General features: G+C 35.7%; 1 long non-coding RNA gene across 2 annotated transcripts in view; it reads left to right on the top strand.

Moving 5' to 3' along the window:
• LOC119053493 (uncharacterized) overlaps nt 1-12,144 on the top strand; it is a 34,175-nt gene extending 22,031 nt beyond the window's left edge. Inside the window, exons 2-4 of one of the 2 annotated variants that reach the window (XR_005083306.2) lie at nt 43-85; nt 10,553-10,620; nt 10,972-12,144. This is a non-coding gene — a long non-coding RNA (uncharacterized LOC119053493). The remainder of the gene's footprint in view (nt 1-42; nt 86-10,552; nt 10,621-10,971) is intronic. The other variant, XR_008392486.1, reaches the window with a different exon arrangement.
• Nucleotides 12,145-12,425: the final 281 nt, after the last annotated feature.

The following is a 12,425-nucleotide window of genomic DNA, read 5'->3' as shown; positions in this document are numbered from 1 at the left end:
TGTAATAGATGTACATATGTTTATGTTATCTATTTCTTCTAGGATGAGCTTTGGCAGTCTCAGTCTTTCAAGGAATCTATTCCAGGTAAGTTGTCAGACTTTATTGGCATAAAGTTGTTCATAGTATTCTTTTCATGCTTTTACTATCTTAAGAACCTATACTGATGTCTCTTCTCTCTTTCCGGATATTGTTAATTTGTGTCTTCTCTATTTTTTCTTTTTTTAATTAGACTGGCTAGAGGTTTATTAATTCTTTTTTCATCCTCCCAAGAAATACTTTTCATGGATTTCTACTATTGTTTCCTCATTTTCTATTTCACTGGTTTTTTGCTATTATTTCTGTATTATTTGCTTTCTTCTGCTTATTCTGGGTTTGTCTTTCCCTTTTTCCAGCTTCTTATGGTAAAAGCTGAGGTCACTAAATTGAGACCGTCCTTATTTTCTAACATAGGCATTTTGTGCTGTAAATTTCTACATACAGAGTTAGTTGCATCTAATAACTTTGATTTGTTGTATTTTAATTTTCATTCAGTTCAAAATACTCTCCCTCAGATCAATCCCTCTTAATTTCTTCTTTGACACATAAGTTATTTAAAAGTGTTGTATTTAATTTCCAAGTATTTGATGGGTGCCCAGATATCACTGGTTTCTAGTTTCTTGGTTAGTTTTTTTAAATTAATAAACTTTATTTTTTAAAAGAGTTTTAGGTTTTCAGAAAAACTGGGCAGGAAGTACAGAGCTCCTCCTATATACCTCTTCTCTCCCTCACCTAACTCCAGTTTACCCTATTTTTAACATCTTGCATTTACTATGATACATTTGTGGTGTTGTCTTCAGTTTACATTTGGGTTCATTCTATGTTGTACAGTTTTAGGAGTTTTGACAAATGCATAATGTTATGTATCTGTTATGGTATCACACAGAACAGTTTCACTGCCTTAAAAATGTCCTGTGCTGCAGGGCATTTTTACATTATGCATATTTTACTGAAAAAATTTTTAAAGTGTAGTGTACATATTGATTTGTGACTGTAGTAGTAAATTAACCCGACTGAAGTTAATGTTTTATTGAGGGAATAAAAGGTGATAAAGTTGAATATGTTGACTTAGAACATAATCAGTATGAACTTTTAATTGTAGTATAAGGGATTGGGGAATCATTGAAAATTTTGGAAGATGTAATAGACATGAAATCTGAAAATGTTAAGCTGTGCTGTATGAGAAATTTATTGAAGTGAGGGCAAGGCTAAAAATAAGAGTCAACTCAACTCAGCTCAGGCATGTTTATGTGTGTATTTTCTTATTTCCTCCCAAAGCAGCTTTATGAGATGCATATTATCAAACCCATTCTATAGTTAGTGAAGTTAACGTCTATTCATGTTCACGGTACCACTATATAGTAAAAGTACAATAATTTGAAACCAGATTTCTTAACCTCAAATCCAGTGAGATTCATGGATAGCACAAGTAACATGGACTTAGGAATCACTAGACCTTTGTTTGAATCCTGGCTTTGTCTTTCTCACTATGTGGTTCTAGGAAGATTATTTAGCTTGTTTGAGACTCAATTTCCTCATCTTTAAAAATGTGATGAAAATATTCATTTCCTAAGTTCTTTATATATAAAGTGATAAGCCCAGTACTTAATACCCAAGAAGTGCTCGGTAATTATCCATTTGCTTTCTTCCTCCTTAATTTCTGATGTTTTTCTGACATTTTTATAAGATACATTATTTATATTTAAATCATTTTGAATTGTCTAGTGATATTTGAAACCTTTTTAGTTGTAAATTTAGGGGTTTTTGCATTGAGAAATGATAAGTTTCCTCACATTCATCTCTTTACAGATAGTAGAAAAGCACACTTTACTAATTAAAGCCACAGCATTCTAAAGAAAGATTATACACATGGTTTGGAAACTCATGTACATATTTATTTAATATCATTTCATATCTTTAAGAAAGTTTCTGGAAACTTATTCACAAAGCTGAAAAGTCCTTGATACCAAGTGGTTTAACAGGAATTTTTTAATGAGTTAAGTGTAAATGAATAAAAAAATGAATTCCATTTTTCATAAATAACACATGCTTTTGAAAACTGAAAATGTACTTGGAAAAAAGTCTTCTGTGTAATATTGAATTAAAATTTTTGAAAAATAATGTCCTGCAGATGGATTCTAGAGTACTACCACTTAAAGTTCTCTCTGTTCAGAAAGAAAATATTGACCATACCATATCTTACATGTTTGATTTTGTTGAGATAAAATTGCTTTAGGATAGTGTCCAAGCCTACTACATCTGTGGAGACTTCTTGACTATTTCCATTTTTGCAATGGGTAGAATTAAACCATTTTCTTTTTTTTTTGACAAAAGAAAAGGGAGTTATTTTCATCAACCTAAATTATTTATATGGGGGCAACTCTAGGACCTCAGACATGAGAACAGTCTGTGGAATGAGTGGAAGAATGTTGGCAAAATGTGGCATCATAATTTCCCAAGAAAAATAGTTTATTTTGTCAGAAAGTTGAGAGAACTAATCTGATGTAGACCCTGGCTGGCAGGATCCGTGTGTGTTGTGGCTTCAATGAATGAATTCACATGGACTACAGAAGTCCTGTGGAGAAAAAGGGACAGCATGGCTGCTCTTTAAGTGAGAGAGAGGCCCTCCGGGCCCCACCTGACAAGCTTTTATTGCTTTTCTGGGTACATTACCTTGAGGATGGTCCTCATTTACTATGCACAGGTTCACTGCAGGTGAACTCTTTACAGATAACAAAGGAAAGAATGTTGCTAATTACTTCAAAGAGAAGGATGTTACAAACCAAGGGGAAAAGTGGTTGAAGTGGTTACACTTCCTATTAGGGGGGTTAGCACAGATTTTAGGAAGTTACAGTAAAGGTACTTGCTACCTCAATTCAGGGTGAGGGAGTTTTAGCAAAAGCAAGTCTCATAGCAGCCTAGGTACAATGCAGGTCTGATTCTCCATGGGAAAACCTCTCCATGAGTGTGGGTCCTGTGTGTCAGACCTCACTTCCCACTGGCCTTTCCGAGTGGGGGCTGGGCTACATTCCTACACCACCCGAAATGGCTCCCTACACTAATCGGCTAAATTCTCAACAGAATATTGAAACCTTTTACTAAAATGCCAAGAATATAGGTGTCTCCAAATATTTTAGTTACATTCTGCATATAGGTTCCTCCTGTCTGTTTCTCTTTCCTCTAAGAAAAATTTAGCTACGCATTTAAGATTCAGATGAAGAAATAATAATTTTAATATTATTGTTCTTCTGTATGAAACCATTTAATTTCTTCTTTTGGTATTTAGATGTTTCCACTCATCTGAAGTTGGACATTGCTTTTTACAATCTAAAGTCATCCTCTCTCCTACAATGGTGAAACTAACTATGTTTTGTTAGCTGCAGAATGAAAAACATGCAGATAAAATTGCTTTGGAATAAAGTATATGTTTGCATACTGAATGGACTGCAGTATATGAGCAAACAGACATTGATTAAAAGGAACTGAAGAACTGACAAGAGAAGACATATAGATCAATGTAATGAAGTTGAGAGTCCAGAAATAAATCCTTAACTTATACTTGTAATCATTTTGCAACAAGTGTGTCAAAACAATCCCATGGGGAAGGGACAGTCTTTTCAAAAAACGATGCTAATGTGGGAATAACTATATATCTATATGTGAAAGAGTGAAGTTAAGCCCCTACCTTATACCACATAAATTTTTTAACTCAAAACAGATTAAGAACCTAAATGGATCAAAGACCAACTCAAATGAATCAAAACTAAACTATAAAACTATTAGCAGAACACATAAGAATGAATTTGTGTGACCTTAGATTTACCAATGTTTTCTTAGATATGACATGAAAAACACAGACAAAAGAGAAAAAATAAAGTGGACTTCATCAATATTAAAAACTTTTGTGCTTCAAAGAACACTACCAAGAAAGTAAAAAGAGAAAGCATAAAATAAGAGGAAAAATTACAAAGCCTATGTCTGATAAAGATCTAAAATATATAAGAGCTAGTACATTCAATATTAAAAAGATAAGCAACCCTACTTTAAAGTTGGCAAAGGATCCAAATAGACGTTTTTTCAAAGATGATATGCAAATGGCCAATAAGCCCATGAAAAGGTGCTCAAAGTCATTAGTCATCAGGGAAATGTAAATCCAAACCACAATGAGGTACAGGTTAAAATAACTAGAATGGCTGTAATAAAAGTACATATGACAATTGCATTTCCTATCAAAATTTTAATGGCATTTTCACAAAACTAGAACAAAGAATTCTAAAATTTCTATGAAACCATTGAAGACCCTGAGTAGTCAAAACAATCTTGAGAAAGAACAATGCTGGAAGTATCATATGCCCTGATTTCAAACTATATTCCAAAGCTATAGTAATCAAAACAGTATGATATTGGCCGAAACAGACACACAAACCAATGGAATAGAATAGAGAACCCAGAAATAAACCCACATATATGGGCAATTAATTTATTACCAAGGAGCCAAAAACATTAAATGGGGAAAGGACGGTTTCTTCAATAAATGATGTTGGGAAAACTGGACTGTTGTGTGTAAAAGAATGAAACTAGATGATTGTATTACACGATACACAAAAATTAACTCAAAATGTATTAAATACTTGACTGTAAGACCTGACATGATAAAACTGCTAGAAGAAAACTTAGGCAGTAAACTCCTTGACATTAGTCTTAGCAATGCTTTTGTGGATATGACTCCAAAGTCAAGGGAAACAAAAGCAGTGGAATACTACTCAGCCATTAAAAAGAAGGAAACCTTCTCTTTTACAAAACCATGGATGGACCTTGAGGCTACTATGCTAAGTGAAATAAGTTAGAATAAATATGATATCACTTAAATGTGGAATCTAAAATCAAAAACAAAAATTTGTACAAATGAAGCAAAAAGTCAACTCACAGATACAGACAACAGATTGGCAGTTACTAGAGAGGAAACAGCAAAATGGATGAAAGGGATCAATTGTACGAGATGCATGGTCACTAGACTTACAATGGTGATTACTATGTAGTTATACAAATGTCAAATAATAACATTGCATACCTGATATGTGTATTTTATATATATAATATATATGTATACCAATTTTACCACAATAAAAAATTCAAATAAAAACTCAAAAACCTATACAAATGCAGACAATAGCAAGTGTTGGCAAGGGTGTAGTTACATTGGACCCCTTCCACACTGTTGATAGGAATGCAAAATGGTGTAGTTTTTTTTTACAAGAAAACAATCTGATCATTCTCCAAAAGTTTAAATGTAGAGTTACCACATGACCATAAGGCTCACTGATTCCACTATTGAATATATACCCAAGAAAAAAATGCAAACATGACCACACAAACACTTGTGCATGAATGCTCACAGCCACATTATTGATTAGGAACAACCTAATACCCATCAACTGATAGAATGGATATATAAATTGTGGTTTACCCATACATGGAATATTTGGCAATAAAAAGAAATGAAGTAGTGATCCATGTTAAAACATTGGATAAACCTTAAAAATATGCTATGTGAAAGAAGCCAGTCACAAAAGACCACGTATTTTATGATTCCATTTATATGAAATGTCTAAAATAGGCAAACTCATAGAAACAGAAAGTAGAGTGGTTGTTGAGAGCTGGGATGCTTGAGAAAAAATGGGAGAGGGGGTTGCTGCTAAGGGACATAGGGCTTCCTTTGAAGGTGATGAGAATACTAAAAAATTGATTGCATTGCTGGATGCGTAATTCTGTGAAAATACTAAAGACGACTGAATTATATTCTTTCTAAGCGGGTGAATTGTGTGGTATGTGAGTTATAGCTTAAAAGGCTGTTGTTCCCCTTCCCCCTGCAAAAGAAAGGACCAGAAGCAACTAATAAATAGAAATACTGGGTGATTTTTTACTCTTAAAATAATTTTAGGTAATTTACTCTGAAACTCATATGTGTATGTGAGTTGAATTTCAGGTTACAGGGTTGAGAGGAAGAAGGTAGATGACCTCTAAAGTTCTGACTCAATCATCTTTTCTCTTTTTCGTATTTCCTTCTGTATTTCTAAGTATACTAGTTAGACTATAAAACTAATTTTAACATTAATTGTATAATATGTTAATTCATCTGACATATATCTCCTTTTACTAAGCATATGCCAGACACTCTTTTTGGTACTAGAGATGCAGATGTGAAGAGGACAACTTCCCTGCTGTCAGCTTATATTCTCGTAAAGGGAATAGAGTGTGGTTGGCAGGAGGGAAGACCTCTTCAGGGAAGTGATATTTGACCAGAGACCTGGATAACATAAAAATCTGGAGGAAGAGAATATTAGGTTTACTAGAGGATGCAGAAATAAAGGCTCTGAGTTGGGAGGAAGCTTAGTATATTAGTGCAGTGGTTCTCCGACCTGAGCATGCATTGGAATCAACTGGAGAGTTTGTTCACATTGCTGGCTTCTTATACAGAGTGTCTAATTAAGGAAGCCTGGGGTGGGGCCCAAGAACTGCATTTCTAGCAAGTTCCCGCATGGTACTGATGATGCTGGTCTGGTGAGCCCACTTTGAGAACTACTGTGGTAAAAGAACAACAGAGAAACTAATGTGGCTGGAGAAATTTAAGTAATTGAGGAATGGTAGGCAATAGTGTCCTGAAGTCAGCTTACACAGAATTGTGCATCTCTTCCTAACTTTGTTCAGTGACTTTTCCATTATTAGATTGATATCAGTCATAGTAGGAGTATTTACCTCCCAGAAATTGGCAAATGCAACAAATCAAGAATCCCACTACTGGTAGTAAGGATGAGGTCAGAGAGATAGCCAGGTGTCAGGACTCAAAGAGTTTTGTATTCCATGACAAGGAATTTGGTTTTAGGTGTAACAGCAACAGAAAACCTTTGAAGTGTTGTGAGCAAAGGAAAGACATGTTTTAAACAGAATATCCTGGCTGCTGACTGGAGTGTAGATTATGGAAAAGTTGGATCCTCCAAATTCAATCTCTCTCTCTTCTTGTATGCAATTAGCTGCTCAGATAAAGACTACATTTCTTAGACTTTCTTGCAGCTGTGTGTGGGTAGATACCTAATATATGCCAATGGAATGTGCATAAAGTGGTATGTGAAATTTTTGAATCACTAGGTAAAGAAGATATCCTTGCCCTGCATGTCCACTCTTTTCCCTCCGGAAAGCCAGCACCCAGATACAGCAATGACCCCTAACAGCTGACTCTACAAATGATGACAATACTCAAGGAAATGGAGAAGCAATGGCTTAAAAGTGACCCTAGCCTCTGCATCACTGTAATAGCAGAAATCCCCATCAACCCATGAGAGGGAAAGAAAGGTTTTTTTATTCTACACAGTAAGCCACAGTATTGTTGGGCCTCTTTGTTACAGTAACCTAATCTTACCCTAACAGCAAGAAACACTACAGTGGAAGCAGGTGAAAGATTCAGAAGGCTATCATAACAGCCCAGTCAAGAGATCATAGTGCCTTGAATTAGGGGAGTGTGCCAGCTGGGCCTATTTGCTCTCAGACCCACTCTTCTCCCTTCCATTCCTCTGCTGGCTGATCCATATATTCTGCCTTTTCCAGGTTCCTTGCCAGCTGCCTTCTGGGTGGCTATCAGCACTGTTTAGAGAAAGGAGAGCAGGAATAAGGGAAGCCAGGTTATTTCTTTCTTTCTCTCTCTGTCATTCTCCATCTCTGTCTCTGTCTGAATTTTTCAGTCTCTGCCGCTAGCAGCATCTGTGGCAGGAATGGAATGGCTCCAGCTCGTATCGCCATGGATCCAGCTTCTGTCATGATCCCTCTTCCTTTGTGCTTCCAGCCTGGGCATGGCAGCAGCTTCCTAAGGTTGTTCATCCCTCGGTTACCTCACCAGATCATTTGGCTTCTCACTTTTTACACCACTTGTGTAACCAATTCCCTGCATTAAATCCTCCATTTTAAATGATTTCTGTTATCCTGGGTGAACATGAACTAATACAGATGGTGGTGAAGAACTGGTGAAAAGTGTTGGACTAGGGGCATGTTTTGAGGTAGAAGTGACCAGGGTGAGGAGGGATTGCATATCGGGTGTGAGGGAACAGTTTAAAGTTCAAAATGGAACATTTCTCTGCAATCTCCTCACTAAACTGCTTCTCAGTCATAGCTGACTCAGAAAATCACACCATCATTTACTCAGTCTCAAAAAAAAATGTAGGCCTCATCTTTTATTCATTGGCTTCTTCATTCAGTCCATCACAAAGTTCTATCCCAGCTTTGTGATGTGTGGGGACTTGTCTGGAATTATAAGAATCTATGTACAACTCATCAAGGCTAATGAAGAAACTTTGACAGGATATAGAGCCAAATGTAGATATTACTGCTAAAAAGTCCAGTGAATTTTATAAAGACTGAATTTTGAGAAAGAAACCAGATTTGGTATCTAAACAGCCTGGCCCCTGGACCATTGCCAAAACACCTTCCAGTTGTATAGGGAAGTACAACAGCCCAGGTTTTTCTATGCCTGTCAGCAAACGGGAGCATTTGTAGGTGTGCCAAAACATGGGAGCTAACACATGTTTGGGAGAGTCTAGGAAAGTGGAAAGTGATCATCACTTCCAAGGGCTGAGGCTCAGAAAAATGTCTTTTTTCCTTTGATTGGAAACTACTGTGGATAAAGACGATCTCTGGGATGAAGAAAGATCTACCTTTATTTATTAGCTGTGTGACTTTGTACAATGTTGTTAAACTCTCCAGGTTCAGTTTGCTAATCTATCAAAAACAGGGAAAGCTTAACCTTGCAGGATTATTTTGGGTATTAAATCATGTGGTAGGCCTCAGAACACAGCACATATCATGTGTTCATGTTCAGTTTTCTTCTCTCCCCTTCCACTACTCCTAGGCCAGTAACATTGTAGAGTCGATTAACTAACTCTCTGTAACTTAGTGTATTTGCAGTTAATAAATGTTGATCTTGCGCATATGTGGTTCCCAGATTAAATGTAAGCTGTGGTTTGAGTCATAATTAAGATAAAAATGTTTTCATTGCAAAAATTCACTGCCAAGTGGCTTAAGTTTGTGGAGAAAATATTTGTGGGTAATGGAGTAGGTTACAAAACTTTTGGAAAGAAATGCAAAACATTGTTATTATTTATGTTAAGTGCAAGACCAGCAGTTGGAAATGTAAGAACCTGATGTCAGAAGTGCCTCATGAGCATCGTTGTTTTGTTTCCCTTGACTTTCTGGATTGGATAAAAAGTGGCAATATGGTCTGTAGACGACAGACATATTTACTTGCATCATTGTAAAATAAGCTTTCTTAAAACACTTTGTAAATTTGATTTTTTTAAGTATTTCTTACATGAAAACTTTAATTCTCCAATTCATGAAACCATTCTAAACAAAGTCTATTTGAAAAAACCCCTCAAATGACGAAGACAGTAGTTTTATTTATTCTCTTTTCTGACTTTTTTAAGTCTATAGTAATAAGCATGCATTAATTTATGTTCTGCAAAGAAATTAAGTCCCAAAATACCAAACATGGTGATTGTATGATTACTAGATTCTTTCCCTCAAGAGTTGACCTATTCTGTTTATAGCCAAATGAAGTAAAAAAAATAAAATTAGTTACTTTCTCACCTAAGTGTCTATAATGATTAATATTATGTATCACCTTGGCTAGGCCATAGTAGTCAGATATTTGGTCAAATACCAGTCTAGAAGTTGCTTTGCAGGTATGTTTTAGATTAGATTAAATTTCAAATCAGTAGACTTTGAGTAAAGCAGACTAATCTTAATAATGTGGGTGAGCCTTATCCAGTCAATTGAAGGCCCTAAGAGAAAAAGATTGAGGTTCCCCAAGGGAAACACTAAACCAAGCATCATGGTAGTGAAAACATTTTGCCAGATAAAATATTTATAAAGATTGTAATATTTTCTATTTTATCATTGATTATCCATTAACATCCTATACCAAAAACACCACATTTTTTACAAGGCCTGTTATTGCAAATATTTCACCAATGTGAAAATTTTCTCATTTGTATTTTTTCATGGGTTGAGATGTAATACATACGAGCCAACCATGTAATGTGTATAGTTCAATGACTTTTAGTGTATTCATAGGGTTGTGCAGCTGTCACTAGAATCAGTTAGAATGTTTTCATTGTCCCCAAAAGGAAGGCTGTATCCTTCAGCAGTCACGTCCAACCTGCTTCCCACTGTTCAGCCCTAGATAAACATTAATCTACTTTTGTCCCTATGGATTTGCCTATTCTGACCTTATATATAAATGAAAGCATACGATACATAGTCACACGTGACTGGCTTCTTTCACTTAGCACAGTGCTTTCAAGGTTCATCCATGTGTTAGCATGTATCGGTACTTCATCTCTTCTTGATGCAAAATGGCATTCCATTGTGTGGTGATGCCAAATTTAATTTATTCATTCCATTAGTTAGTGGACATTTGGGTTGTTTCCCCTCTTTGGCTATTATCATTTCTCTTTTTCATGTTTTTAGTGCTAAAATGTGAAATGACTAGAAGACAAGAAGGAAGAAAAAGTATTCTTTTCTGGAAATATTCTCAGGTGAACGATCACTTAATAAATTAGTTCTCACGAAACAGTATTCGGTATGGGCATGATTTCTATGAACTAATAATCTCCAAAGCCATGACTATTAATTACATTTGTTTCAAGATATCTTCTTATTCCAAGTATTTGTGCCTAAGTGCTTCTGTTTATGGGACAAGAAATTGAAATGACTGCCTTGGCAGCATAACTCCAGTTGTATAAACCAAGGGATTAAGAGTACTTTTGAGATGGAGAACCAGTATGTTCTCTGTGGCTTTGGTAATGATGGTAACTTTACATATAATGTATGGATGATTAAGTATAGCATTTGTAATTCACAAAATGTACTTTTTGCATTGCTTTCAGAGAGGGAGGAAGTGGAGAGAGGAACAGAAAGAGAGAGAAAAAAACATCAGTGTGAGGCAGAAACACTGATTGGTTGCCTCCTGTACACAACCTGACTGTGGATCAAACTGGGAATTGAATGCACGGCCTCTCGGTCCACAGTAGGATGCTCCAACCAACCAAGCCACACCGGACAGTGTACAAAGTGTACTTTTTTTTTACATTAGTTCTTACTAATGTAAAGTTTTGGGCTTAGATTATAAGGAATGTCCATGTTTCCCTGTAAACTTATTTTTATAAATCTATTTCTAAAAGTGAAGTGACTGGGTAATCTGACCCTGAGCAAAAACTATCCATGCCAGCCTAGCACTGGAAAGCTTACATCTAATCCTAACACCACACTTCACATAATTTAAGTGCTGTTGATATTGCAAAATCCCGAGGTGTTGCTCTGTTTAGTTACACTTTAACCAGTTGGCATAGCCAGTACTGCTTCACAGAACACTAAAAAAAAAAAAAAAAAAACCCAAAAACAAAGGCTTGGCTTATAGAAAGTAAAGATATGCTTTAGAAAAAATAACAATAAAGACAACTGGACTTAGTATGGAATATAAGACTTAAAAATTCCATAGAATAAGGAAGGAAAGTAAGAATTTACTTATAAGCATTTTAAAAGCTTTTGCCTTCTCACCAAGAAGTGCTCTCATACTAAACTTTTGGTTTGGGTTGCCTACAGGTATGTTTACAGCAGTCCTTCCTTGTCTGGGGCAGATACATTCCAAGACCCCCAGTGGATGCCTGAAACCACGGATAATATAAACCATATACTATGTTTTCTACTGTTTATACCTACCTATAATAAACTTTAAACTATTCTTGCAATTCGGGACCATTATTAACTAAAATAGGAGTTGCTTGAATACAAGCACTGCAATACCACAATGGCCGATTTGATACCAAGACAGCTTCTAAATGACTAACAGGCAGGTAGCAGCATACAGCACGAAGACACTGGACACTCTGTGTCCACATCACAAGTGGACAGAGCAGGACAGCATGAGATTTCATCGGAGTGCTGAGAATGTCATGTAACATAAAACTTATGAATACTTATTTCTGGAATTTTCTATTTATTATGTTCAGACTGCCATTGACTGAGGAATAAAACCTGTGGAAAGTGAAACTTTTGATAAAGGGGACTACTGCATATAATTTTAACTATTAATAAAATGTGAGTAACAACTTGCATTCTTTTTACACAAATCCGGCTAGATCAAATTGTTAGTGGACAATGTTTATCTTGGTGTTCAATATTTATCTTGGGTACTCCTCAATTTCCGTTCCCTCTATTTCCTTTCTCAGCGTTCCTCTAGAAACATTTTTTGAAGTGATATACACACAGATGGTAATGACAACTTACTTATCTTCAATGAAATGTATGTGTTTTAAAAGAGGCCATAGTAACATAAAGGAAT

The sequence above is a fragment of the Artibeus jamaicensis genome, unplaced genomic scaffold (genome assembly GCF_021234435.1).
Source record: "Artibeus jamaicensis isolate MK-2021 breed Jamaican fruit bat unplaced genomic scaffold, CSHL_Jam_final contig_548, whole genome shotgun sequence".
Classification (NCBI taxonomy): Eukaryota; Metazoa; Chordata; class Mammalia; order Chiroptera; family Phyllostomidae; genus Artibeus; species Artibeus jamaicensis.
This window is presented reverse-complemented; position numbering and strand designations above follow the sequence as displayed.